We start from the raw sequence: 27,413 nt of genomic DNA, 5'->3' as shown, positions 1-27,413 counted from the left end.
TATTGTTTCCCAAGGGGTACAGATGGAAATTATAATTTTCATGTCAGGGTCCGCACTGGCCAAATATGTCCCAGAATTCCTAAGCTCAGTGTTGCAAGTAGCATTTCAAATATGACTGGACATGACTTTGAAAATGTTTCAGTGTATTCCCCACTTTGAGACACAAAGGCATCCATAAAATGATAAAGTATTAATTTAAAAAATCATCAACGTCTGAGAAAACAGAAAACAGCCTTTGGGGTTTGGCGGCATTGCCTCTGTAGCCACCCTGGGGATGAGTTGAGAAAGTGGGCCCAAATAAGGAAGGCCTGTGGGCCCTGCAGCCCACCCACCACAGCAGCGAGCATGTGAGGATATTGAGCCTTCACCCAAGATTTCATTTAGGGGAATAGAAGGGGTTTTAGTGCTAACACAATTTGAGAAACACTGCCCCAAAAGATCTGCATTTACCTATTAGGCAAAACACTTGGAATACCAAATGTACCAGATCCGCTCATAGTAGTAAGTCAGAAGTCAGCTTCCTTCCCCTTTGTGTTAGGATGCCACCATGCGTAATCATCCTGAAACAAAGGTGCAGGGGAGGATTTGGAAAACTTGTTCCTAAATAAGCTGTTTTCTAAGTTGAGCTCCCCTTCTCTAGAAAGTTTCCTTAGGAACTTTATGCATATTGGAGACAAAGATAAAACCCTTTTTATTAAAGTAAAAAACAATGTTGATAGTTGTTGGTGATGTCCAAATAATATTTTCAAGTCATATTATAATGATGGGGTTTCCCCCAGTACTTTGGATTGAAATAAACGGGTTAGAAAGGAGAACAGATGACAGGAGTCTTCTTTGAAATTTCTGAAAGGCCACACAATCTTAGGTTGAATAAAGAAGGAATAAGGATAGGAAATACAGGGCTGGGTGTGGTGGCTCTTGCCTGTAATCCAAACACTTTGGGAGGTCGAGGCAGGTGGAACACCTGAAGTCAGCAGTTTGAGACCAGCCTGGCCAACATGGTGAAACCCCATCTCTACTAAAAACATAAAATCAGCCAGGTGTGGTGATGGGAGCCTGTAATCCCAGCTATTTTGGAGGCTGAGGCAGGAGAATTGCTTGAACCTGGGAGGTAGAGGTTGCAGTGAGCCGAGATCGTGCCACCGCACTCCAGCCTGGGCAATAGAGTGAGACTCCGTCTCAAAAAAAAAAAAAAAAAAAAGGAAATATGGAAAGATGATTTCTTTTAAATACATTTCCAACAGTATTTCTCTGTTTCCTTTTTAAGAAATCCTTTCTGTTCATAGGGCAGTTGGGGTAGAGATGGACACACTTAGCCAGCATGGCTTCTTCCGTGGAGGATGCACTGTGTGTCCCTGCTGTGAGATGTAGACACCTGAGTTTGTGTGTTCAGATACTTTCGAAAAAGTTTTATTGATGAAACTTCTTTGGCAAAGAAAACTGCATATAAAGTTGTTGATGCAGTGTCTGGAACATAGTAATGATCGATGCAGGAGGAAGATAAGGAGGAAGGTCCCTGGAGAGTCTCCCACCAGCCTGTGCACTGGGAGGAGGGGGTGGAGCCTCGGGAAGTTCTCACCCTTTGCAGCTAGGAGCCTGGCCTCTCCTGTTCCTGGGTGGTGACTTGGGATTCAATCTGTGAGATGGGGGCCTGTTCATAAAAACCCTTCTTGCTTTGCTGAGAGTCTTTTTCCTTTTTGCCCAATAGATTCTGTAACCCCTCACCCTTCAAAGGGTCTGTGTATGTAACTTTTCCTGGTCATGTGACAAGAACCCAGTTTTTTCTACAATAGTAAGGAGTCAGTGAGCATTAGTATTCTTTCTCTTTTTCTTCCTCTTCTCTTTGGCAGTATATTTTTTGTTTTCCAGCTGTAGCATCTGTTAGTGTAATATTCATATTTGCCCTCAAGTACTGCATTTTCCAGGTTTCTGCAGCTTGAACTTTTCTGTCTTGGTGGAGTGAAGCAGAGGTGGGTAGGGAGGGGAGATCAAGTGAACCCAGCCTGGCTCTCCTTTTATTTCCCTGGAGTTAGAAGCCCCAAGTTGTCCTGAGGAGGCTTTGCTGTTCTTGTCACTCCTGACTTCAGCAGGAATCAAGGACAAAATAATTGAATGGTAAAGGAAGATGGAAGCAGCTATAATCAGCTGTTCAGTTCCAGTAACAGGAAAAGTAGTCCTCAAACTTTAGAGGACATAAGAATGACCTAGGCTGCCAGTTAAAATTCATTTTCCTGGGCTCCTCCCCAGAGATTCTGAGTCCAAACTTAGGTAATTCTTAGTTTTTAAGTTTTGGTTGATCACTAGTATAGCATAAAGATTAATATATTTTTAAGAGTTTTTACCACTCCTTGGTAAAGTTTGCTACCCTCAGGGAGCCCCAAAATTATGGCTTAGAATTCTTGGCTTAAAAAATGAGCCACACCATCCCCACACCTATGTATGACTCTCAGGCAGTCATGTAACATGAACAAGCTTTGGCAGTGGTGTGAGACTTATTTGTAAATTGCCAGTGTCAACATAATTCTTTTCTCATTGGCATTGCCTAGTTAAGGAGTCAAGTCTCACTGTGGTTTGTTCTCTCTGTGGTTTCCGTAGGGTTGGGGAGAATGCTACAGAAAAACGAACCCTTTCTAGTTTTGACTGTCTAGGGAGTAAAAAAAAAAGCCTGTCATCTTTCTGAATTAGGATATAAGACGCCTGCCCTGAAGGTGGCAAATCAGACTTCCACACGCATTGCCTTCATTTAGCCAATAGCCCGCTCTGAATGTGTATATTACGATGTGCAGTTTCATTCATCAAGGGGATTTCGGGCTCCAGCAGCACGCAGCCTCGAGTCTTGAGTGACTCCTGGGCTTTGGCTCAGCAGTAACTCCTCCATAAAAACAAGTGTGTGCATCTGGCTGTTAGAAGAATTCATGCTCATCCAGGTAAGGATAAACTGGAGAAATTATTCCTTTTTTTCCCATTGGGTGGTTTTGAGGTTTTAGAAAAATTGATCCTCTCTTTGAGAAGAGTTCAGAACTATTTATCTGAAGTTTTTCCATCCAAACTGCTTTATTGTATTATCCACTGTCTTACCCTTTTCATGTGAAATCTACCCTCTTCAAAACATAGTTTCATTTTCAAATTTTAAAAGATTCCATTTTTCTTTCCGTGCATGAAACTTTAAAAATTAAATCACCACAGTTGCTACTGGCTTAGAAGTGGGGTCTTATATTTTTAGGAAGTATACTTTAAAAGTTAGGCAGAGGGGAAATCTACGTTTGCATTTGATTTATGAAACAATGACTGTTACATTAAAGGGGGGATTTTCAGACATACTACTTGATCTGCTCTGACAAGCTATGAGCTCTCTCTCTCTGCCACTTTTCTCCCGATCTGTGTTCTAATGGTGGAATCAGCTCATCTTGTTTCCTTAGGCATGTGGTTTAGTCTGTGTACATTCAGTGCAGTGGCATTTTTCTTGAAGAAGTGACTAAGGCTTCTTGGATGAATTCTGTCTTTGAAAGAGGTGGTAGAATTGCATCAGAAAGGCATTTACAGTAAATGGCTACCCCCCCTTCCTGTAATGACCGCATGTGAAAGAATGCATTAATTCTTGTTTTGAGGAAATGAGAGTTGTAGAGTTCTATGAAAAACTCCCTTTTTTATCATTAGTTAGCCAGGTTTGAATGTTCACATTTTAAAAATCAGGCTCATTTTGTGCTATCTAAATAAAAGTCACAAAGATACAGCTTTCCACTCCATGTTCTATATGGAGTAACCAATCATCCTGAACTCAAAAAGAGGAAATTATGTTGAATATGGCTATAGTTAATGGCATAAGCCTAAACTAAATTAATTTCTTCATAGTCTTTTTTTATATTAAGTTACTGTGCTTCCTGTGTTGCTGATTTGTCCATCAGGATTAGAGGGAATTTATGAGAGTGTTCTGGTGGTACAATGAAGGATTTTTCTTTTTCTTTTTTTTTTTTTTTTTTTTGAGATGGAGTCTCACCTTTGCGTGATCTCGGCTCACTGCAACCTCCGCATCCTGGGTTCAAGCAATTCTCCTGCTGCAGCCTCGCGAGTAGCTGGGATTACAGGCCTATACCACCACGCCCAGATAGTTTTGGTATTTTTGGTAGAGACGGGGCCTCCCCATGTTGGCCAGGCTGGTCTCAAACTCCTGACCTCAGATGATCCACCGGCCTCGGCCTCCCAAAGTGCTGGGATTACAGGCATGAGCCACCTCGCCCAGCCTAATGAAGGATATTTCATGAGTGAGAGCCAGAGACCTTAATGTCCTGCAGTAGAAAAGATATAAAAAATTGCCCTATAGTACACATGACTTTCAGTTGTCCTGTTGGACATTCATATAGGGAAAGATCAGTTTATACTTTTCTGAACCTAGACTTAACTCTTTTTTCATAAAAATGCAAAATAATTTTTGCATACTTTTAATATACACAGAATAGATTCATTTTCATTCTCTGGTCCACCTATACTACTACTTTCATTTTCCTGCACTTTTAGTATGGAAAGCTTCTAATCTGACTTCTCTTAAATACAAGCTTGTTCTTTATAAGTAAGTTACAAGCATCTATTTGATTACATAGTTAATTGCACCTGAAAATTATTTATATAATGAAATGTGAAGTATTTTTTTATTATAAATTGCTTCTTTTAGATTATCTTTTATGTTACATTTAGGATATTCATGTTTTAAAGCTGCATGTACAGTAGTTAATATTATCAACAATTTGATTTTAGAGTAGTAAATGGGACATGACAGAATTTTTTTGTCATATAAAGAGGGCTGTGAGACTAATGGGTAGGGTTTTGAACCAATGAGCCAATCCCTGCCTCAACGTTTAAGGAAGGAGGGTATGCAAATTACCCAGATAGGAGGGATGCTTACCTTCTTCATGAAGCTCCCCAGGGAAGATTTCACGCGTACCTTATTAATTTGTACTAGTATTTCGAAATCTTCATATTAAGCTAGTTCTTCTGTATTCATATTTTCTAGGAGTCTTCATATGTCACTCTAAAAACATGACCGGGCCAGGTGCAGTGGCTCATGCCTGTAATCCCAGAACTTTGGGAGGCTGAGGCAGGTGGATCACTGAGGTCAGGAGTTCAAGACCAGCCTGGCCAACATGGTGAAACCCCGTTTCTACTAAAAATACAAAAATTAGCTGGGCATGGTGGCAGGTGCCTGTAATCCCAGCTACTCGGGAGGCTGAGGCAGGAGAATCACTTGAACCCGGGAGGTGGAAGTTGTAGTGAGCTGAAATTGTGCCATTGCACTACAGCCTGGGTGACAGAACAAGACTCTGTCTCAAAAAAAAAACCAAAACAAACAAAAAAAGAACATGGCCAGGCACAGTGGCTCACGCCTGTAATCCCAGCATTTTGGGAGGCCATGGTGGGCGGATCACTTGAAGTCAGGAGTTCAAGACCAGCCTGGCCAACATAGTAAAACCTTGTCTCTACTAAAAATATAAAAATTAGCCGCGTGTGATGGCACACTCCTGTAATCCCAGCTACTTGGGAGGCTGAGGCAGGAGAATTGCATGAACCTGGGAGACACAGGTTTCAGTGAGCTGAGATTGCACCACTGCACTCCAGCCTGGGTGACAGAGTGAGACTCTGTCTCAAAAAAACAAAACGAAAACAAAAAAAACTATGACTTTTGATTACTCCCCTTCTATAGAAAAGATGAGCAGGTATTGAGAGAAGTAAACTTCTGTAAACTTGCAGAGGAGTTAAAAACAGACTCAGGTTTTCTTGAACAGTGGACATGGTGGCACTGTCCCTTTGTCATGAACATAGTACACATATGCCATTACAAACTGTTGACAGTACTGTAAAATATAATACATTCTAGGTAAGGTATTGTCTATATGGTAGATTAAATCAGAAATACAAAGGCTGGGTGCGGTGGCTCACGCCTGTAATCCCAACACTTTGGGAGTCTGAGGTGGGTGGAGCACTTGAGGTCAGGAGTTTGAGACCAGCCTGGCCAACATGGCAAAAACCCATTCCTACTAAAAATACAAAAATTAGCTGCATGTGATGGTGCACACCTGTAATCCTAGCTACTTGGGAGACTGAGAAAGGAAAATTGCTTGAACCTGGGAGGCGGAGGTTGCAGTGAGCTGAGATCACGCTACTGCACTCCAGCCTGGGTGACAGAATGAGACCGTGTCTCAGAAAAAAAAAAAGAAAAAAAAGGAAAAAAGAAATACAAGTGTGAGGTTAAGTTACTCAAGCATGTGCACACATAGTGTTCCCTATTGTTATTTGAGGCTTGCATTTTTAATTTCATAGAGCTTTTTCTTGTAGTTCTTGTTTTTTTTTTGTTGTTGTTTTTATGTTGATGTGATTCTCAAATATTTCCCGGAATACTAATAAATTGGGTTTTTTTTTAGTTTTTTTAGAAAAAAAATCTTCTTTTTCTTAAATATTCTGTTTCTTTTTTGTTGTTTATCTTGGTTTTTCTCTTTCATGTTGCAGACTTTTAAAATATCTTTATTTTTGATTGTCTATTCTTTTTAAAAATGAAGTGGCATTACAGCTGCCTAGAAGTTCTGCATGACAGCATCTGCCTCTAGCAGGCTTCAGCCTGGGTACACAGAGCCATCCTGAGCCCTCTTGCTGGCGAACTGCTAGATGTCAGAATGAGGAGGGCTTGACTATGGGGTTCTCTTAACCACACTAGCTATTTAGTCCTCACCAGATGTTTGTTTAATTTTTTTTAGAGAATTATCTCCCTTTTCTTACTTTTGCTCTGAAGTGGGGAAGCTATAAGGTTTTTTCTTACAAAGACAGGAAGTAGTCATGAAAAGAATAATTGTTGATTTCCAGACTTTTCAATTACTCTTCTACCTTTCTTGTCACTTCTGTCACATACAGTTCTTACTTTTTCTGAGTCTGGAGCCTCTTTGGGGTCCAACTGAATAAAATCAACTATTCACTGCCTTGGCAGTACCTGCTCAGAACTCTCTGGGCTGTAAGCTGCCTCTGCTCAGCTTCATCGCTTGGTGCTCTCCCCACATCCTTCTGGCTTCCTGACATTTGGTGAAATCTCTCAGGCCCCTGAAACTTGTTGTTGTTGTTGTTGTTGGTGTACATACCCCTTTTATAACTGTAGTGGGGTCTTCCAGGCGCCCTGACCGCCATCATGAAAGGAGAAGTACTTTCATTTGTTGATTTGTCAGAAGTATATCTGAACAAGTAAATCGGAAATACCTTTAGCCCGGCATTTAGCCAGGGAAAAGATTAGATGGAGCACGATGACTGCAGTGGGTACTGGGGTTTGGGAAAACGAACTCTTACAATTACTGGGTTGGGAGGAAACAGTGGGCTGACATTATTATACAAAGATACGCTTCCAGCCAGTAAAGACATAGCCATTAATCATAGAGCCCCATAAGAGGATCTTTTAGCTTTGTTGCTAGAAGAACGTTGCATCTTGTAAAACATCCAACTTAGTCATTTAAAAAAATCTTTAAGTAGTGGTACTTGTTCCTGATCTTAATACAAATTAAATGTGGATATGCTTGCTTGATTTCTTCCCTGCCCTTTAGCATAAGAGCTTCTGAGAGAATTTCCTATTCTTCCCTTCTGTACCATTTATTTCTTGGGCTATAGACCCTCATACTCCCTCCTCTTTTTCTTATAAGAAGCAATTCACATTCTCCTTTCCCATCTCCTTTGTGGAAAAAAGCTCCAAACCCTTATTAATTATCCCTTTGTCATGTTCGTCAGGTCAGTCCTGAAAGTGTCAGCAGACACTGTGAAGATGGGAAAAGTAAGATGTTGACTAATTAGTTCTTTAACTTTTGTGACACAAGTGGTATCTGTTTGTGTCAGAAGAAAGCCTGAATTGATGTTTCCATCTCACACTTCCCTCATTTTACTTAGGAAGCAGCTTCTTTGTGAAAAATCCCTGGAGATCTTTCCCAGAGGTGTTCTACAGTTAGGGCCAATTACTGCAACATGATGGAGGCTTTAGGTTCTTCTCAGGCCCAGCCTCGTTTCTAGCACAATACTAGGAGGCTAAAATCTACCTCTAAAATTTGCAAAGTAATACTGATGGATGTTAGCTATTTTTAATGTAGCTGCTTAGAGACAATTGAAGATAGTAAAGGTCATAAGGGCCTTCTCCTATCTGACCTCTGTACCCCTGTAAGTTGTTTACCAGCTTAGGGCCTCCTGTACAGTTCTAGATCAAAGGGCAGGTCCTGTGAGGCCATGCCCTTGGAAGCAGAGATGGAGAGTAGTGAAATGTACTTAGCTCTGAGGGTGTGAGCTCCCAGGCAAGCAGAACACACTTGGGATTTTATTTCTGATATTGACCAGAACATCTATCAGCCTATGCCAAACACCCCCTTTCCAAACCTTGTTTCTCCCACCTATTTCGCATAACTTCCTAGAGATGAAGAATGTTTCTGAGTGCGGATTGTCAGATGTCTGCTGAAAAATGGTGGGCCTAAAAAAGACACTCTGTGACTGCAAGAATGTAGAACACTCCCACACTCGTTCTGGGACCTGGCCTATTGGTTGGCTATTACTGTTGAATGAGAGGAGAACCAGCAAATTCTTTCTTTTCCCCTGGAGGAAATACCTTGTATGGATGGTCCCCCAGAGAAGATACAGCCATGGCTAGTTGTGAACTGAAGTAATCCAGATACAGGCACCATTTGATGGGATCTAAGTGTGCAAATCAAATCGCATTCTTCAGGAGGACATGGGGATGTCAAAACAATTAATGAAATCCTACCATCTCTCCATTTTAATTGATGTAAAATTTACATGCATTGAAATGCACAGACATTCGGTGTGCTCCTGTTCCCAGACCCCAGTTAAGAGAGAGAACGTTTCCGTCACCAGGTTTCCTCTTGCCCCATTCAGTCATTCCCCATCCTCACTGGCAAAAACTTTCTGCTTTCTATCATTGCAGTCTTGTTCTTGAGCTTCCTCTAAATGGAATCATGCAGTATACACTCTTCTGCGTCTGGCTTTTTTTTTACCCAACAATTTTATATAGCTGTCATTCTTCCTTTATTGCTGGGTAGTATTCCATTGTATGAATAGACCCAACTTTAAACTGTGTTCTCTTGTTGACCGACATTTTGATTTTTTCCCCATTTTTGGCTATTATAAATATTAAGCTGCTGTGAATGAGTTTTCTCTGACTCTCACTCTTTTTTCTTTTCTTTCTTTTTTTATTTTTTATTTTGAGACAGTCCCACTGTGTCACCCAGGCTGAGCTGCAGTGGGGCAATCTCAGCTCACTGCAACCTCCGCTTCCCAGGCTTAAGTGATTCTCCTGCCTCAGCCTTCTCAGTAGCTGGGACTTACAGACACGCACCACCACACCTGGCTAATTTTTAAAATTTTAGTAGAGATGGGGTTTCACCATGTTGGCCAGGCTAGTCTCAAACTCCTGACCTCAAATGATCCACCAGCCTCGGCCTCTCAAAGTGCTGGGATTACAGGCGTGAGCCACCACACCTGGCCCACTCTCACTCTTTTTTAGGTTTAATTGCTACACCATACAGTAGGTGTATGTTTACCTCTGTAAGAAACTGCCAAGTCATTTCCCAAAGTAATTGTACCATTTTACACTCCAACAAGCAATTTATGAAAGTTCCAGGTGACCCAGTATCTTAACATTGTATATTGCTGGTTTTTCTACTTATAGCCGTTCTCTTGGATATGAAGTAGTATCTCATTGTGGTTTTCAATCTGCATTTTCTTGATGAATCACATATACTTATTGGCCATTTGTGTATATTCTCTTTTGAAGTGTCTGTTCAAGTATTTTGCGTCTTTTTTCTTTTGCCTGTTTTAAAATTGGGTTGTCTTTCTTATTATTTTGGTTGGTAGGAATGTTACACATATTCTGAATAAAATATTCTTGTCAGAAGTTTATAATGCAAATATTCTGCCAGTCTGTGGTCTACCTGCTGTTTTTTAAAAGTGTGTTTTGATGAGCAAAAGGTTTTAATTTTGAAATAATTTCATTGATCAAAAATGTTTTTCCTTTGTGAGGCCAAGGCAGGGGAGGATCGCTTGAGCCCAGGAGTTTGAGAGCAGCCTGGGTAACACAGCAAGACCTCAACTCTCTACAAAAAAAAAATATATTTTTAAAAATTAAAAAAAAAGTTTCTATATTATCTATATTTTTTGTTTCCTGAGTAATCTTTGCTTCCCCAGGATTGTACAGATATTTCTCTGTGCTTTCTGTTAGAAGACTTATAGCTTTAGCTTTTATGCTTTAGTTTATGATCTATCTCCAGTTGATTTTTGTATATGGGGTTAAGTAGAAGTCAAGGTTCATATTTTTGCATACCTTTTCCCAGTTGTTCTAACATGGATTGTTAGAGAGACTTTCCTTTTTCCATTGAATTGCTTTGGTGCCTTTCTTGAGAATCAGTTTTCCATATATGTGTGGGTCTATTTCAAAGGAACTTAAAGAATGTTTGTATAGACCACATGCGGCATGTACTCAAGTCTAGGAAATAACAGTTCACATTGGTCAACCCTCAAGTGACTGGCATACTCTAACTTCTATATCATGAAACATTTATGTCAACGATCACTGATGGAAGCTGTATGTGGTGGGAGGCATTTTTAGCTTGTTTTATGAAGCTAACCCTGCTGAAGCCTCCAGAAGTTCCAACATTCCCATGTTAAATGTGATGTTCTTATCTGCACAGAAATAGACCATAAAAAGTGAGATCTAGCCTGAGCCTGCAGGCGACTTCAAGAAGAACAAAATTAACTTCACTTTTCTTATCTGAAAAGTTGGATATGTGTGGATTCAAAAATGAGTGATTTGGAACTCATTATAATGAAATGTGGGCCAGACAAAAAATAAATACTCTTAAGAAAGACGTTTTTCATAATGTAAAGATGCTTGTAAAGGAAAAAATTGTTTTAATAACAAGTATATTGTATGCAAAAGTAGATCTGATTTTAAGCAAGCCTTGTCTATGAGTCGAATCTCTGCTTGGAAAGGTTTTGTAAACGGTTTGGTGGAGCATATTTATTTGAATATAGAACTTTATTTCTTTTAAAAGACTCCTTGATTTGGAAACCAAAGGCTGAATAGAGTAGTAAAGGCACCCAAATGATTCTGTTAGAACGGTAGAATAAATGGTGATGCTCTCTTTTGACACCCTACATTTTAGGACTTTGAATTTGGTGCTTTCATGGTGTGGTGGTGTAGGGAAGTGATTAGTGCAGGACTCTGAGGCTGGGCTGCCTGGATTGGAATACCAGCTCTGCTACTGAACACAGGCTTGTGTCCCTCCCTAAATGGGGAGAATAAGAGTACCTGCCTCATGGTTTGGGTTAAAGTATGCAAAAGGTTTAGAGCTGTGCCTGGTTCACAGTGTGCACTATGTAACTGCTGGCTGGTAATAATATATTAACTTTATAATAAACGAACACCAAAAAAGGAATTAGTAAAGGAAAAACATATAAAGCAAAAGTGCATTCCACTCTCCTGTGATTCAGCTGTCTCACTCTTCATAATAGACTCCCCAGTTGGCAGAATCAGTCACGTTTTGTTATTAATTCCCATTCTCTCAAAAGGACACAGAATTAAAGTGTTTTCTTTTGAGCTCCTTGGGAGATGCGTGCTCTGAAAATACCCAGGGATGCTTCATATTCATTACCAGAATTATTTGTCCCTATCTGCAAAAGGACTTTGCAAGGAAAGACGCATTTCAAGTTTACGTCGTCCTCTCCACTCATTTGAAATACCACCTTCCCAAGCCTGTGTTTGGACTTGTATCTTTGTGCTCAGCTCCTGGCCCCTGTTTCTGCTTTCTCTAGCAGTTTCCTGGCAAAAGCGGGAATGAGAGCCGAGCCTGGGAGAAGTGGCCAGGACAGGCCTCTCCCCACTCAGCTTCCCACCACCACCCGGGCAACCAGGAAGAGCCTGGACTGTGATCACCTGCCCACATTTAGTAGGGTTGACAGCACCAGAAACAGAATCTGGTTCAGACCAAACATGAAGATCTGTTACTAATGATGTAATTTCCGTCAAAATCCCTCATTTGGGTTGCACAGACAGACTGGGTTTGACCGTAGAATGAAGAGGGATTGTGCTGCATGTTGTCATAGGGGGGCCATCATGTTCTGTGTAGACCATTGTCTTTGTTGTACATATGCGGTGAAGGCCTACAGAAAATTGATGTCACTTACTACAGCTGACTTCCCGGATCTCACTGTGTGGAAGATGCAACTTCTCACAAGGCCCTGCTCAGCGTAGTCACAGTTTTGTTTATGTTCTTAGTGTTGTGTGATAGATGCCACACACGCATAGAGGACTGGGATGTGGCGCCCATGACTTGGCAGGCAGGAGAAACACACTTGAGGAGGCAGTTTTCCACTCTCCAGCGGCTGCCATGCCATCCCAGTGCCCCTGCATCTCCCAGCAGTTCTGCACACACTGCCCACTCTCCACCTCCTGCGTCTCACTACTTACTCTCAGTAATTGGCCATCCCTCTGGTGTCACAGAGGGAAGAGAGGCCAGAAGGTGGACTCACTTAGGTTCTCGCTGTGAATCAGCACTCCTCATCTGCACCTGCCTGGCTTTCCTTGCCTCCTGTTTCAGTGGAAGGGGAGTCCTTCCTCGTGTCCAAGGCCCTGAACCCCATGCCCTTCCCTCTCACCTTCTCAAAGACTTTCTCTCTCTGACCGTGTACTTTTTATTCCCCACTGACTTTGTCCTGCGAGCACTGAAACCTACTTAAGTCTTTCCCATTTTAAACAACACAGGCCTTTAGTATCACCCTGCCTTTCGCTACCTCTCCATTCACTTCTCCTGCCAGGGCCAGGCTTTTGGAAGAATTGTCTCTACTTATTCCCTCCCTGTCCTCACTCCTGCCCACCCCTCAGGCTGCTCCAGTCTGGCTTTTGCACCGGTGACCAAGCGGATTCCGCTCTAGCCAAAGCCAATAGTCGCCCTCCTCTCTTTCCCGTGGGCCACGTTCGTCAGATGCATTTGGATTCTTGTCTTCCCCAGCCTCTCAGTGGTGAGCAGGGTTTGACTCGTTCTCCTCCCTGGCCTTTGAAGACTCACCCTACCCTTCTTGCTTTTCCTTCTCATTGCCCTTTTCAGGTTCTTTCTATCAGTCTCTAAGCTCCTTACTAATATTCCAGTGCCCACTAGGTATCTGCACTTGGATATCTTGTTGGCACCTCATATCCAAGAGGTTCCAAATTGATCCAAATACCCAAGCTTGAAACCTGTGACTTACTGATCCTTTCTCCTACCTTCAGAATCCAGTAAGAAGGCAAATCTGGTCAAAATTCTACCTATCAACAATTTTCAAACCCATCTACTTTATCTGTCATGTCCTTCTTCTTGGTCACCATGACCTTTTATCTGTGTTAATGGATTAGCAACTCTCTCCCTGCTAAATTTTCCCTAATCCATTCTCTGACTGCCTTCAGGGCGATGCATCTAAAAGCATCCTCATCTTTCTCCTTCCCTGCTTTAATTCTTACCCGTTTGTTAAATGTCCTGTACCCAGATTGATGGGGGCCTCTGCAGAGCATGTGTTCCAGCTTGTGCATAACCAGGTCATCACAGCACTAACAAGTTCATGGGGAGTTGGAGAAGAGAATTGTTTCCCACTCCACAGAACTTTATGTAAATCAACCACTCCTGCCCAGAGCTTTTGGTCATGGGCTTTGTATCCCTTCCATCCTTCCTCAGTCTCTCCCATCTGTAGTAACCCTACCCTATTTCTCCCTCTTTACTTATTCAGAGCATCTCAGTTCTTTCCTGAATGTTCTGATCCTTAAGTTTCATTCCTGTCTTGTCTTTGTTTGGGTTTCCCTAGAAGCAGATTTTGAAAAAGCATGCAATCTGGTCTGACTTCACTACTTAAGAGCTGTGAGACCTCTCTGTGCCTCAATTTCCTCATCAGTAAGATTCTACTTTATAGGATTGTAGGGAAGATTAAATTAATTCATGCATAGAAAGTTTTAAAGCCTTATCTGACCGATAATGGTGGTCAATAAAGTTTGCTATGATAACAGTGATTACTATTATTATTAAAAATATCACTACCTCCGGGTTGCCATCCTCAGCCAATCTAGCTAGACCAGATTAGCGCCCCCTCTTATGTGTACTAATAGCATTGTATGCCTCCTTTACATTGTAATTGCCAGTTTGCTACAGGAAGGATGATGAAATATTGTTCATCATCTAGCACCTAGCCCAGTGCCTGGCAGAGTTATACAAGATGTACTCAAGTATTTTTTGAACAAAATTAATGAATAAAATGACTTGTGGAAAGAGCATTCCAATTACGCTTGCTTTCTTACCTTTAAATAGCCACCTCTTTAAAAAAATAAAACACGGCCAAGCGTGGTGGCTCATGCCTGTAATCCCAGCACTTTGGAAGGCCAAGGTAGGCGGATCACCTGAAGTCAGGAGTTCGAGACCAGCCTGGCTAACATGGTGAAATCCTGTCTCTCCTAAAAATACAAAAATTAGCTGGGCATGGTGGCACGTGCCTGTAATCCCAGCTACTCAGGAGGCTGAGGCAGGAGAATTGCTTGAACCAAGGAGGCAGAGGTTGCAGTGAGCCGAGATTGCACCATTGCATTCCAGCCTGTTCAATAAGAGCGAAACTCCATCTCAAAATAAATAAATACATTAAATTAAATAAAACACAAACAAAATAGAACTCTTCTCCAGGGGCTTGTCTTTAAATCTGGCATTCTCAGTGACCTTGGGGAAGCCTTTCTAGACATCTGAGTCCTGGAACAGTTCTATCTGAGAGCCTCTGTCCAGCTCTAGAATTCTTTAAATCTGTGGTAATAGCGTGAAATGGGTATCGAGTACATTTTAAGGACACTCAGAGTTTCCCTTATGCTTATGTTTTTTCCTGTTAGTTGATGAGAAAATGTCATCATTGTTGCTTGGATTTGTAGGTTCTTTCCTAGTTGTGGGGAATTTTTCCAAGCTGGCTATTATGAGAGGGTCTCAAAAAAAACCACAAAGAAGTTTGGTATATTATGTTCAAATTACACACAGTATCCCTTCTTATTTTCACTTTTGATCTGGATTTTCACTTCTGAGCTGACTTCTATAATTTATATTTAAAGAATTTAGTCTCAGAAATAAGGTCATTTGATGCTTGCATCATTGACACTCCTTAAACCTTTCTTGCATGCCAAATCGGAAACTTATTCAGGACTTCTAATTCTGATGGTTTCTTTCTTTCTTTCATATATTTATAGAGGAAATATATATATACACACACATATACACAGATAAGACTATATCTATATGTAAATACAGATACTTAAAATATATACGTGTATATTTTAATTGTGGTAAAATATATAACAGAAAAATTACCATCTTAACCATGTTTAAGTACACAGCTCATTGGCATTAAATACTTTCACGTTGTTGTGCACCCATCACCATCATCCATCTCTGGAATCTTTTCATTTTGCAAAACAGAAACTCTGTCCTCATTAAACAACAACTCCCCATTCCCTCCTCCCCCCAGCTCCCCTGCAACCACCATCGTACTTTCTGTTTCTTTGAATTTGACTATTCTATGTACCTCAAATAAGTGAAACCCTACAGCATTTGTCCTTTTGTGACTGGCTTATTTCACTTAGCACAGTGTCCTCAAGGTTCATCTAATGTTGTAGGATTACAACAACATTGTAGCATTGACCTGATTTCTTTGCTTTTTAAGGCCGAATAATATTCCGCCGTGTAGATATGCCACATTTTATGTATTCATGTGATGGACACGGGTTGATGGACACAGGTTGCTCTCACGTTTTGGCTGTTGTGAATAATGCTGTTAGGGACGTGGGTGTTACAAATACCTGTTTTAGTTCCTGCTTTCAGTTCCTTTGGATCAAATAAGTTATTGATCCTTCTCTATTGACGCTTCTGTTTTCATGGACTCTTGCCTTACTCTTTTGATCATTTACTGTTCCTCCCCCCATCGACCTTTGGGCCATTTTTCTGGTAATGTCCCTACTATCAAGGTTCTCATACTTCAGTTGGACCGTCACAGAACTGCTGCCTGGAGAAAACAGTTTGACAGCTAAAAAAAAATATGATTCATTACCACCTCCTACACACACACCAATTCCTACTGTTTTCTGAAGGTATACCAGTGGTTCCTAAATTAAAAAAAATAAATCTCTTGGTCACAGGGCAAATTTTTGTAGCTATTGATACTCTGTATTTTGAAATTTAACTGTTGATAATAGCAGCTTCTTGATGTATTAGTCCTCTAATTGTGATACTGTTATCTGTTTCTTATTATGAAAACAATATATAACAATCGTAGAAAATTTGTAAGGTGTAGAAAAGTATTACACACAATGGCACTACCTAAAAGCAACAACTATTAACATTCTGATGCATAGGCTTCCAGTCTCTTTCATGTAAATTTCTACATAGTAAAGATCACATTGTTTTGCACCTTCTTCTTTGCATTTAATAATAAATATAAGAATTTCTGGCTGGGTGTGGTAGTTCATACCTGAGTAGCTGGGAGATTGAGATGGGAGGATAGTTTGAGCCCAGGAGTTCGAGGTTACAGTGAACTACGATTGTACCATTGCACTCCCCCTGAAGACCCCATCTCAAAAAAAAAAAAATTTCCTGTTAAAAAGTATTTGCAAATACTTTCATGATTTTATAAAGCTGAGAAATATTTAGAGGGTGGTAATTAGCATAAATAGAATTTTTCCAATTATAAAAACAATATATTACAGAAAATGCCAACCATCTCCAGATTATAAAGAAGTAATAAAAAATCTAATGTCTCTGTCTGCCCTTTTTAAGCTTTTTAAATGTATCCTAATCCGGTCTCTAGACCAGCTTGTCCCTCCCTTCTTCTTCACTTTCTTTGTTACCTGGCAACATTAGTATCATGTTTACATATGATTTTATATTCAGCATTTGCACCCAACATTATATTTTGTCATTTCCAGTATCATGAAGCATTCTCCAAAAATCATGATTTAAGCGTATGAATTTTTACTGTGATCTGTTTAGTCACATGCTCCATTCCATCTTTGGATGTTTAGGTTGTTCCCGATTTTATGCTTTTGCTAAGTATGTCCTTGTATAGTTATCTTCCTATGTATCTATGACTATTTCCTTAGGAGATATTTATAAACATCTTAGAAGTCAAAACAGTTTTAAGGCTGAAAAAATACATGTATTGCTGATTTCCTCAAATGGTTGTCTCATCTCACTTCATGAGCTTTCCCTTTTTTGTCGTCCATGTTTGTGATTGGTGAAATGAATTTCGGTGTTTCCTTATGAAATCGAGCATTTTTTTCATATTAATTGGACTTTTATATTTTTGTGTGAATTATCTGTTAATTACATTTTACCTTTTACATTCAAATACTATAAAGAATATTATCCTGTTACAGTTATTTTATTTTTTGCTTACCTTTTTATTTATTTAGAGACAAGGCCTCCGTCTGTCACCCGGGCTGGAATGCAGTGATGCAACCATAGCTCACTGCAGCCTGGAACTCCTGGGCTCAAGTGATCCTCTAACCCTAACCTTTGCGAGGACCACACATATGTGCCACCATGCTTTGCTAGTTTTTAAATTTTTCTGTAGGAACAGGATCTCACTATGTTGCCCAGGCTGGTCCCCAAGACTTGAGCAATCCTCCTGCCTCAGCCTCCCAGAGTGGTGGGATTACAGGTGTGAGCCAACACACCTGGCCTTTTTTTGCTTACCTTTCAATTCTGCTTGCTGTTTTTTGACATACAGGGGTTTTACATTTTGTCGCAGTTGGATTACCTTGCGTTTTGTTACTTTTTTCATTGCTTCTATAAAGCTAAATCTTCTTTTCCCATTCCGAATTCAGAAATAATTTTCTACTAATTTAGTTTTCTTCCTTTTTTTTCCTTTTATATTTAATTCTTTAATCTCTACAGAATTAATTCTGGTGAATCTTATGAAGTAGGAGTTAATTTTACTTTTTCTAGAATATTATCTGGTTCTTGTGTTTATTCAGAATCCCAGTATAGCTGTGACATGAACCAAAACAAGTGATTTTTCTTATTTTAGTGCCTTGATTTTCCCATTAGGAAAAATGAGGAAGCTGTGAGTACCAGTGGAAGGAACGAGCCAGGAAGAAGGACTGGAACCATCTCAGAAGCCATGCCCCTCAGCCTGGAACTTGCCCTGTCTCCTCGCAGATGAGGTAGGAGGCTCAGCACGGGTTGGTAGGAGCAGCCCACAGCAGCAGTGAGGGTCAGTGGGCCTGTGAGTTAAGAATAAGGTGGCACAGAGCGAGGATCTCTGGATCCTGACTGTCTGACTTTTCCATGACTAGGATAAGTAGCCAAGGCCTGGCTAGTTGGAGAGTTACTTGAACCTCGGGTGACAGTTGTAAGGCAGCACATAGTGAAAAAGAGTCCTAGCCTGGGAAAGTCCAAAATCTTGGGTCTGGTTTCAGTTCACTCACCTATCTCTGTGACATAGCAAAGTCTCTTAACTTCTCTAATTTTCTGATTAGTAGTATAGTTTCAGGAATGAAATAAAAATGGTCCTGATTACTCAGAGATTCATTTACTGATTACTCTTTTTGTGATCTGAATAAAGAGTATAACATCTCTCAAAAGGTAACAATTTGATGTTTCAGGAAATTAGAGAAGTTAAGAGACTTTGCTGTATTTATTATACAGATAGTTGACTGACAGCTGAGCCCGGACCCAAGATTCATTTATAAAATGAAGGAGTTGAGAAGTACATACTCTGAGGTTTATCCTAAATAAACTAAAGTCTAGGCAAGTGGCTGAGCTAGGTTTGCCATGAATCAATCTGCTGAGTATATTTCTTGGTAACTAGTTCATCTTTCCTTAATTCAGTCAACAAATATAATATCAGGTTTACTAAGATGATGACAGATGTCATGTAATACTCCATCTGGAAGATTGTGTGCTTCTCAGCTTCCCTAACTTTACAATCTACCTTAAGCTTCCCTTCTGAAAGGTTTCTGTCTTTCTTAACAGTCTCTTCTTTCCGCCAGCTACCTCTTGTGTTTAAGAATTAAAGGAAGATGAGCTAGGAATCAAGAAATATGCAGAACTGATTCCTGTCACTGGCGCCACCCTACCACTTGCCCAGAGCTGTGGTATAAATTTTTTTAATAGGCTGAAATAAAAATATGAGTAGTATTTTGGTATTAAGCATTAAATTGATAAAAGTAAAGGCTATGAGATATACCTGCTCTCAACCATGTTAATTTTTTTATTGGTATTAATAAATTATTACTTATTAACATATTAACAAGAATTGCATTGAGAAAGCATCCACAGGCCAAATCTTTTGAATTTCAAATGTTTATATTAATACGTTGTATTCTAGAAAAGTAGAATTGTCTTAAGTAGCTTTGTAATATAAAGTCATCTATCAGCCCATTACACCTATTAGAATGTTTTAACCTTTATCTCCCACGTTTTTGTTTCTAGACTGAATGTACTTGGTCTTGTATTTGTGGCATAACTTACGGAACACATAAGAAATGATACAGATACTATTTAATGATGACCTAGTACAAGCTTAGATAGCTAAGGTGAAAGTTTCTATGGCCTTAACATTTTTCTCTTGAAGAATGTATTTGCTGTAATAAAATACAGTGGCTACTTGAAATCTATAAACTTATGTGAGGTCTGGATAAATCTGAGCAACTTTCTTCTTTGTGCTCCAGGAACCCACGCACTATATATGTAAATAAAGCTTAAGTAAACATCACTGCAATCTGTGTTTTGTTTGATTATATTACGTATTGCCTGATCTTTAAATAATGATGAAAAATAGCCTTTAACATAAACCATGAATGGATATGAACTTCAGGGAAACAGTTTCTTGGATAATTAAACTTTAATTTCTCACCGTCCATTCCTTGGATCTCGTAATATTTTTTTAAAACAGTCCTGGGGATTTATTTTTAAGGCGTCCAAATGAATTATTAGTTCTCAAAAGCCATAGTATATTCATGGGTCGATATATCCCCAAAACACTATTTTTAAACTGCTTAGTTTATTTTTCTTAGCGTGTTCATCTGCTGCATAATTTTCTTTGCTATGGGTCACATGATTCCTCCCGTCCATAACTCACGCACTTAAAATTCTCACTTCCTGATTGAGCCATCAGATTACGTAAAATGTAAATCAGCCTGAATACCTAGGAACAGGAATTTTAAGGGAGAAAATGCCGTTTTCTTTTTCTGTGTCATTATTAACCCTTAAATATCAGAGTGAGTGTCTGCTCACTTATTTGTATTTGGAAACGAGATACTGTTAGGGGTTTTTCTTGCCCCTTCCCTTTCAGATTGAATCAGACTTTGCTGCTTTCCTTATACAGAATAATGTACCAACTAGATAGACGGTGGGAGTGGTATTGTTGCAGGAATGAAACCAAAAGGGTTCCGATGATTGAGAGAGATTCATTTATTTTTTAACTCTTCTCATGATCTGATTGAAGAGTACAGCATCTATCAAAAGGTAACAATCTAATATTTCAGAATTGCAAGTGGCCATTTAGCCTTTCTGCTGCCTGATATAAATGAAAGTAATTCCTAGCAGGCAGGATGACACTTGTTTTATCACGAATCTGACAATCCAGCACATTTTCTCAAGGCAATTTTGAAGTTGTCATAGTAACAGCATGGCATTTAGAGGGTCTTTTTAGTAGTTCTTTAGCTAGAGTTAATTGTATTAACTCTGGATGTTTTTCTTTTTACTCCTCTTTGACAAACAAGGGCTATAATTGCTCAAATATATATTTTGTGTTCTATATTTTTTGGTGACTATAGTTTAAGGACGTGATGTTTTTAAGTGGTTTCAGTAAAGGTTATCAATTGATTTCAGACACATTGAACTTGGGTTTTTAATTTCTCTGTAAAATTGCACTATCATTGTAGGACCAGGATTTAGTTTTATTTAAGAAGTGAATCTGGGGAGATATTTGCACAAGTTGAATTGTGGCTTGCTTCCAGTGGTTGCAACTATCCGTTGCTTTGATTTTGGTGTATTTAGAAAAAGAACTGGGGAATGCAGAAAGGGAAATGTGTCAGGCTTATAGGAGAAAATTGTTTCTTTAAAAATGCAACAGGCAGGCACACCACCAAAAGCATGTTCCATAAAAGAAAACAAATAAATTTGATTTTGTGAAACTTAAGAATGCAGTGCTCTTTGAAACTCTAAAATATACTTAAATAAATTCTCCCCTAGGAAGATTTGTGGGAACTTTTTATTGGTGGAAAGTAGGTTGGAACTTCTAGTATTAATAGTAAAACTCTGTGGCAGAAATTCTTGCCAATATGGCAGTTGGTGAGAAAGGAATCCCGTTTCGTGGGCAGGGAGGGGGTCAGAAGAAAGAATTGTCTGTACTAGGTCTGGATGCTGGGACTTAAAAAGTATCAGATATACAATGCTTTTGTTTTCTTGTATAAGTGAACAGAGAGATGTGACACTTCTAAAAGGTCTCGTGACTTTTGTGGGTTTAATGCTAATGCCACTATCCTTACTGTTCTGTGAGTATTTGTTCAGCCACGGGTGATTCAAGAGAGTTGGGGTATCAGCGTGTGCAGCCAACAGCAGTCCAGGTGCTAATGCACCACCGGTGATGTCAGGAGTTATGAGACAGCGGTTTCAAAACACTGCAGTAAACAAGGTCAAAGTGTCCCGTTTCGCTGGAAGGTGGTTTGTTTTTATGAGCTGGACAGTACATGGATGAAGTAATTTTTCAAAACAAACTTTAAATTTATACATGTGGTTTTTTTTTTCTTCTTCTTCGGATTAAAATAAATTGGCCCGTTGAGATTAAATAATAGTTATGTTTTTAAGCAGAATTATATTTCATATGTTTTTCCAGTCTTTTATTGATTTTCTGTTTTTCACAGAAGAAATAAAAATAACTTCTGATGTAGGGATTCTTAAATGCAGTTTGAGAGAGCAAGATAGGACCCAGTACTTTCAAAATATGGCAAGTGCAAGTCACAATCCCTAGTAAGATATTCCTTCTCATTTTGTGCCTTTGACTCTTATTTAGACAGACGTTTAAGTATAAGAAAGCTAATGGCGCAGATTTCTGCTGACTGTGTGGCTCTCGTCTTAATGCATTTTCCAACCTTGAACCTGAGAATGCCAGAGGATTGAGTCTCTGGACGTTCATCTGAGCAGATATCTGCTGGCCGCCTGGTTCCTGAGCTAACAAGTGGGTGTCCCGAGCTTGTGTGTGTAGTCACAACAGTGGAGGTGCCACGTGGCACCCAGAGGTCAACTGGGGCTACCGCGGGGCTTCCCGATCCTCACAAGTGTGTCTTCAGTGTCTGAGATGAACTGGGAACTTGGGGCATCTTTAGAAGCGCAGACATTTGGAGCTCCACGGCAAACCTGGATGTAAGCACTCACACAGCTTTTAAAGTGAAAGCAGGGACCTTGAGGAAGGAATTGCCGTCATCTCATTGCCGACCTGCTTACTGTGCTGGGAAACAAAGTAAGTTCTGTTTGTTTCTTTGTTAGTCAGTCTCTCCTGCGTGTTTTTTCTTGCTAATGTTATTAGACACTCAATATCCGGCAAATGCCAAGTTTTTTCCCCTTCATTGAGAAGTAGGATATAGTTTATTCAATAGCTGATTGCTTCTTTTATCTTTTCCCTCTTCCCATATCTAGTGTGCCGGCTTGCTGTTTAGAGATAGGAAGAGATTGAAATTTATTATCAAGGAGAAAACAAAAAGTGTTTTGTTTTGTTTTGTTTCTAAATGGTCCAAGAACTTTGCCATTAGGTAAATGACTACGACACAGACAAGGCGTTTTGCATGGTGTGACCAGGAGTACCTCTAGCAAAACAGTCCCAGTTCCTCGCCCTGATTTCCATTTGGAAGCAGGCAGAATGGGTTTCCCCAGGACCGGTGTTAAGGCAGAGGGTCCTTGTGCAGGAATTGTGCAGAAACTAGGTGGGAAGGTGTCACAGACAAGAGGCTGCAATTTAAAAACGCATCAGGAAATGGAAAAGAGCTGCGAGAATATCAATTATTTAATGATGTTGATAAAAACAAATTTAATATAAAAATGAGATACAATGTATAGAGACCTAACCCCGTCAACAGCAACTAAACTTTTCTTTCATGTTAGAAAGTCTTGTGCCATGTAGATTTATGGAAAATGTGCTCAATTGCCTCTAGAAAATAATGAAGAGGCTTCGTCACCTCCATAGAAGATCCTCTGACACTAGCCTAATTCTGACACGTGGCTCCTGTTTTCCATTTTGTTTGTTTTTTTTATGCTGATCCTCTCTCCAGAGATGTGATGTGGATTGATTAACTTGTAATACAAAGTTCTATGGTTTCTGAAAATGCAGAGCAAATAGAGATGAAGAGTGGTTTGTGATTTGTTATTAAATGATCTTCCCTTCTACATTTAGGACTGATTTTTACTGTAGATTTTTTTTTTTTTTTTTTGTCAACTTGAACAGCAATACCTTGAAGGTAAAAGGTGGGAGCACGTCTGGAGTGTGGAACTGGAAAGCAGAAACCAGGGGTGTTACTTCTATGTCTAGTATGGAATGTTGTGAATTTAAGTTAGAGCTTCTGTGTCCTGGGAATTCCTATTTTATCTCAAAGTGGTGCTGATAGGACTGGAGGTAGCTGCATTTCATTTGAAACATTCCAGCCTCTTTATAGGAATATCTGTGAATTTTTAATTCAGCAAACATCTTTAAGTGTCTCCTTTATGTATAGCGTGGTCAGAGCTGTAATTGTTTCACCATTAAATTTATGGAAATTCAGTTTGTAAATGAAAAATTAAGAACAGTTTGAAAGAAGGGCGAATGAGCAGAGTATTGCCATCAAAACAGTCTTGTTAAAGATAGTGCCAAGTGAGCAGGACTGTCCCTTCTAAGCTGCCCCTCCTAATTAAAGGGAAAGGTGGCTGCCATCTGTCTTCTTTCATTCAAGGCAGTAGGGGGTCTAGGGTGGAAGGAAGCAACCCCCCCTTTATTTTTCTCCCACTCTTTTTTATAGTCAGCTTTCTCCCTAGTCAGTGACCCAGAAGGTCATTGATGATCTGTCTATCTCAGAATGAATAGTAGCATAAGCACGCTTGGCACTTGCAAAAAAAAAGAAAGTTTATAACATGCACTGATCCATTTAAAGTTCTGCTTGAATTATGTCTGAGAGTATTGTAATCTCTGTGTTGGTGTCTCTGCCCTGTTTGTTACCAAGGGCACTACTGGCAGGAAAAGTGGGGAGTTTTACTTTTATTGATTTTGCTTTTTCATGAAAAAATGTTTACACTCCACTGGGCATAATCAGAAGATGGCAGCACATGGCTATGTACAGGAGATGTGGGGATGTACAGGAATATTATTCTTATCAAAATCAAGGACACCTGTTAATGATGATACATATATGTCATCTCAGGGGAAACCATGAACAAGCATGGCAACAGATGTCCAAGTTACTCAGTGGCCTGCTGCAGCTTTTTGGACCAGTTATTGAAATAATTCACATTGTTTAGCTTTTGTTAAGCAATAAGGCTTTTAGCCTTTTTCTTGTAAGAATACGTTGCAGGAGAATTTAGTTAGTTTGGGGTCATGTCTTAATTGCTTTGGAAATGTAGAATGGTCCTCCAACAAAATGACTGCATTTTCTTGCCTCAGTTTCCACCTCTGTAAATAGAAATATCTGCTGCTTTTATAAATACATAAGAGAAAATGAAGTATTTTCCATCTTTCATAAGAACTGTATTATAACTGAAAAATTCTCAAATCTTCAGTTATGTTTATTTTCAATTTTTATATACTTAAGCAGGGTGTTAACAGTCTTCTGCAGAGATTCAGTTGTTACAAGCCTTGTTTAGTTCCCAAGTAGCAGGTATGGACTTCTCAGAACATACTGGTTTTTAGAACTCTCTTTGTGACACAGAAGTGTGGTATTTCTTAAACCCGTAACAATATATTTGGAGAGCTCAAATGTGAAAGTCATGTTGTAATTTCATTTAGAGCTTTTTTTTTTTTTTTTTTTCCAAATTTGTCACCAACTTGCAACGAGCTTTCTTGGAAACATAGACGTGTTTATGTTGTTGAGTCTTGAGATGAACATGTGTGGGCTTCTGAAGACACTGATGCCCGGTTTGTATGATTGGATGATACCTGAAAAGTGGGTCACTTCCTAGTCAGTGAAGTGTACACAGGGCTGAACAGGCAGGGGTTTTTGGCTTTTTCCATGTTTTTGTTTTTGGTGTGTATGTGTGTGTGTGTACTAATTTTAGATACTCAGCTAGGTATACTTGACTGGCTATCCTTTTTAGCATGTGATTTAAATTAATTTGGTTTTACCCATCAGTATTTATTTTAAGACTAAATAAACACATTAAATGAAGCACTTAAGAACTTTCTATCTTCTTTTGACTATCCACAGCGGTGGGAAATCTCTGTCCTTTGAGGGTAGGAGGGAGCCAGTAGTTAGGTCTCATGAATATGGTAGGTGATCAAACCACTGATTCAAGTCATTGTTTCATGTTATAAACATGGACGGAGCCAGCTACTACATTTCAGTAGAAGGTACTGTAGATTCAAAAGTGAACATGGGTCTGGCATTTCAGAAAGACACAGGTTAGTGAGATAAATGACTATAAAAAGAGGTAGCACTGTAGACTGATGTCCTATAACAGAGGTGCATGTGTGTTGTTAGAGCCCAGAGGGGGTCAAAATAAAAAGACAGGGCACGGTGGCTCATACCTGTGATCCCAGCACTTTGGGAGGCTGAGGTGAGAGGATCACTTGAGGCCAGGAGTTCGAGACCAGCCTGGGCAACATAGATGCCCATCTCTACAAAAAAAATAAAATAAAATAAAAAAATAAGCCACACATGGTGGCATGCATCTATAGTCCTAGCTACTTGGGAGGCTGAGGCAGGAGGATCCCTTGAGCCCTGGAGTTGAAGGCTACAGTAAGCTATGATCACACCACTGCACTCTAGCCTGAATGACAGAACAAGATCCCATCTCTGAAAAAATGGATGAGTGAATTAATTAAATTTCAAAAGAGAGATTTAATGGAAAAATGAGAATTGTTGTGTACATGATTTATGAAGTGGCTTACATAATATAATTTTGGACATGAAAGCCCTGAAAAACAGCTTCTTATTTTAAGGATGAACAGACTGGGATTTATTTCTGAAATTCTATAATTCTCAGTCAGTTGTAAGGCTTTCATTATATAATAGACTTTTTTTTTAACCAACGGAAGTTGGACCTCTTCAAAATGTGAGATCCAAAAAGGTTTTGGATATTGTTTGAATAACTCTCTTCTCCAAAGAAGACTGTTTTTGAAAAACGATTCTTTCTGACATGTTAAAATTGAATATTTTTGACACACCAAATGCACCAAAGCATTAGATGTCATGTTTATTGCCGAGAGTAGCTATATAGCTTGTGGGAGACAGTTAACGTGAAGCTTTCTTGCATCTGGAAGTATGGGGAGAGAGAAGGCTTCTTCATATCCCCTTTCATGTTATATTCTACAGGGAAAGAATTTCTATCCTGTAGACATTAGGTGACTCCCTTGCAGATAATTTCATTTAACAATGATTTCTGGGTGTTGCTCTATGCCAGGCACTGTTCTAGGAGCTGATGCCAAGGCTCAGCTGATGGGCTACAGACAGGAAGGCCTGTGCTCCTCAGTGGCACTCTGTAGGTAGATACAGAGCCACCATCTACTGGGTGCTTCTCCTGAGTGTGACAGTGTAGGCTGGGACACAATGCTACCCTTCAAGGAGCTTGAAGCTAAGGTTCTGTGCACAGATAAAATTAGAATAAATGCAGAGATGCTATAACAAGATGTCTTAGAAAAAAGAAAAACAAAGAATAAATGCAGAGAGAAAGAGAAATGTATAAAAGGTAGAGAGATAAACACACCACAAGTTCATAGAAAAGAAAGGTTGTGTGTTTATCTGTGGCTGGGATGATCGAGAAATGCTTCATGGATAAAAAGCCTTTGAGCCAGACATTGAAAGAAAGGTAATGTTGGACTTGAGGTCGTGGAGTATCCTCGTTGAAGGAAACATGAGCAAAGGCATAGGTAGGGATGGGAAATGCCGGGGTGCAGAGTGGGCAGGAATCGATTCGTAGTTGCCGGGCAATGGTGTGTGTAAACGACTAAGGAGAAGATCAGGTAGCAAAGGTCCTTGGAGGCCAGAACCCAGAGGGCCTTGAATGGCACGTGACTAAATGATTTAAACTTAAGTTACTGGGGAGCAATGGAAGAATTTGAGTGGCTAGAGTCCCCGTCCTGAAGAGGCCTTGTCGGGGATCAGCATGTGGGTGCCTCTGGACTGTGAAATAGCCAGAGCTAGGAAGCCTTTTAGAGCTGCTGTGGTG

At 39.8% G+C, this 27,413-nt stretch overlaps 1 long non-coding RNA gene across 1 annotated transcript; it reads left to right on the top strand.

Annotated features, from left to right (window-relative positions):
• The first annotated feature begins 2,267 nt into the window (after positions 1–2,267).
• On the top strand, positions 2,268–19,788 carry LOC116814368 (uncharacterized). Its single transcript, XR_004371235.2, has 2 exons — positions 2,268–2,927; positions 18,114–19,788. It is a non-coding gene; the product is annotated as an uncharacterized LOC116814368 (long non-coding RNA).
• The last annotated feature ends 7,625 nt before the right edge of the window (positions 19,789–27,413 follow it).

This window comes from Hylobates moloch, unplaced genomic scaffold (genome assembly GCF_009828535.3).
Source record: "Hylobates moloch isolate HMO894 unplaced genomic scaffold, HMol_V3 SCAFFOLD_1, whole genome shotgun sequence".
NCBI classification, from domain to species: domain Eukaryota; kingdom Metazoa; phylum Chordata; class Mammalia; order Primates; family Hylobatidae; genus Hylobates; species Hylobates moloch.
Note: the sequence above shows the minus strand (reverse complement) of the source record. Positions and strands in the feature narration are given on the sequence as shown.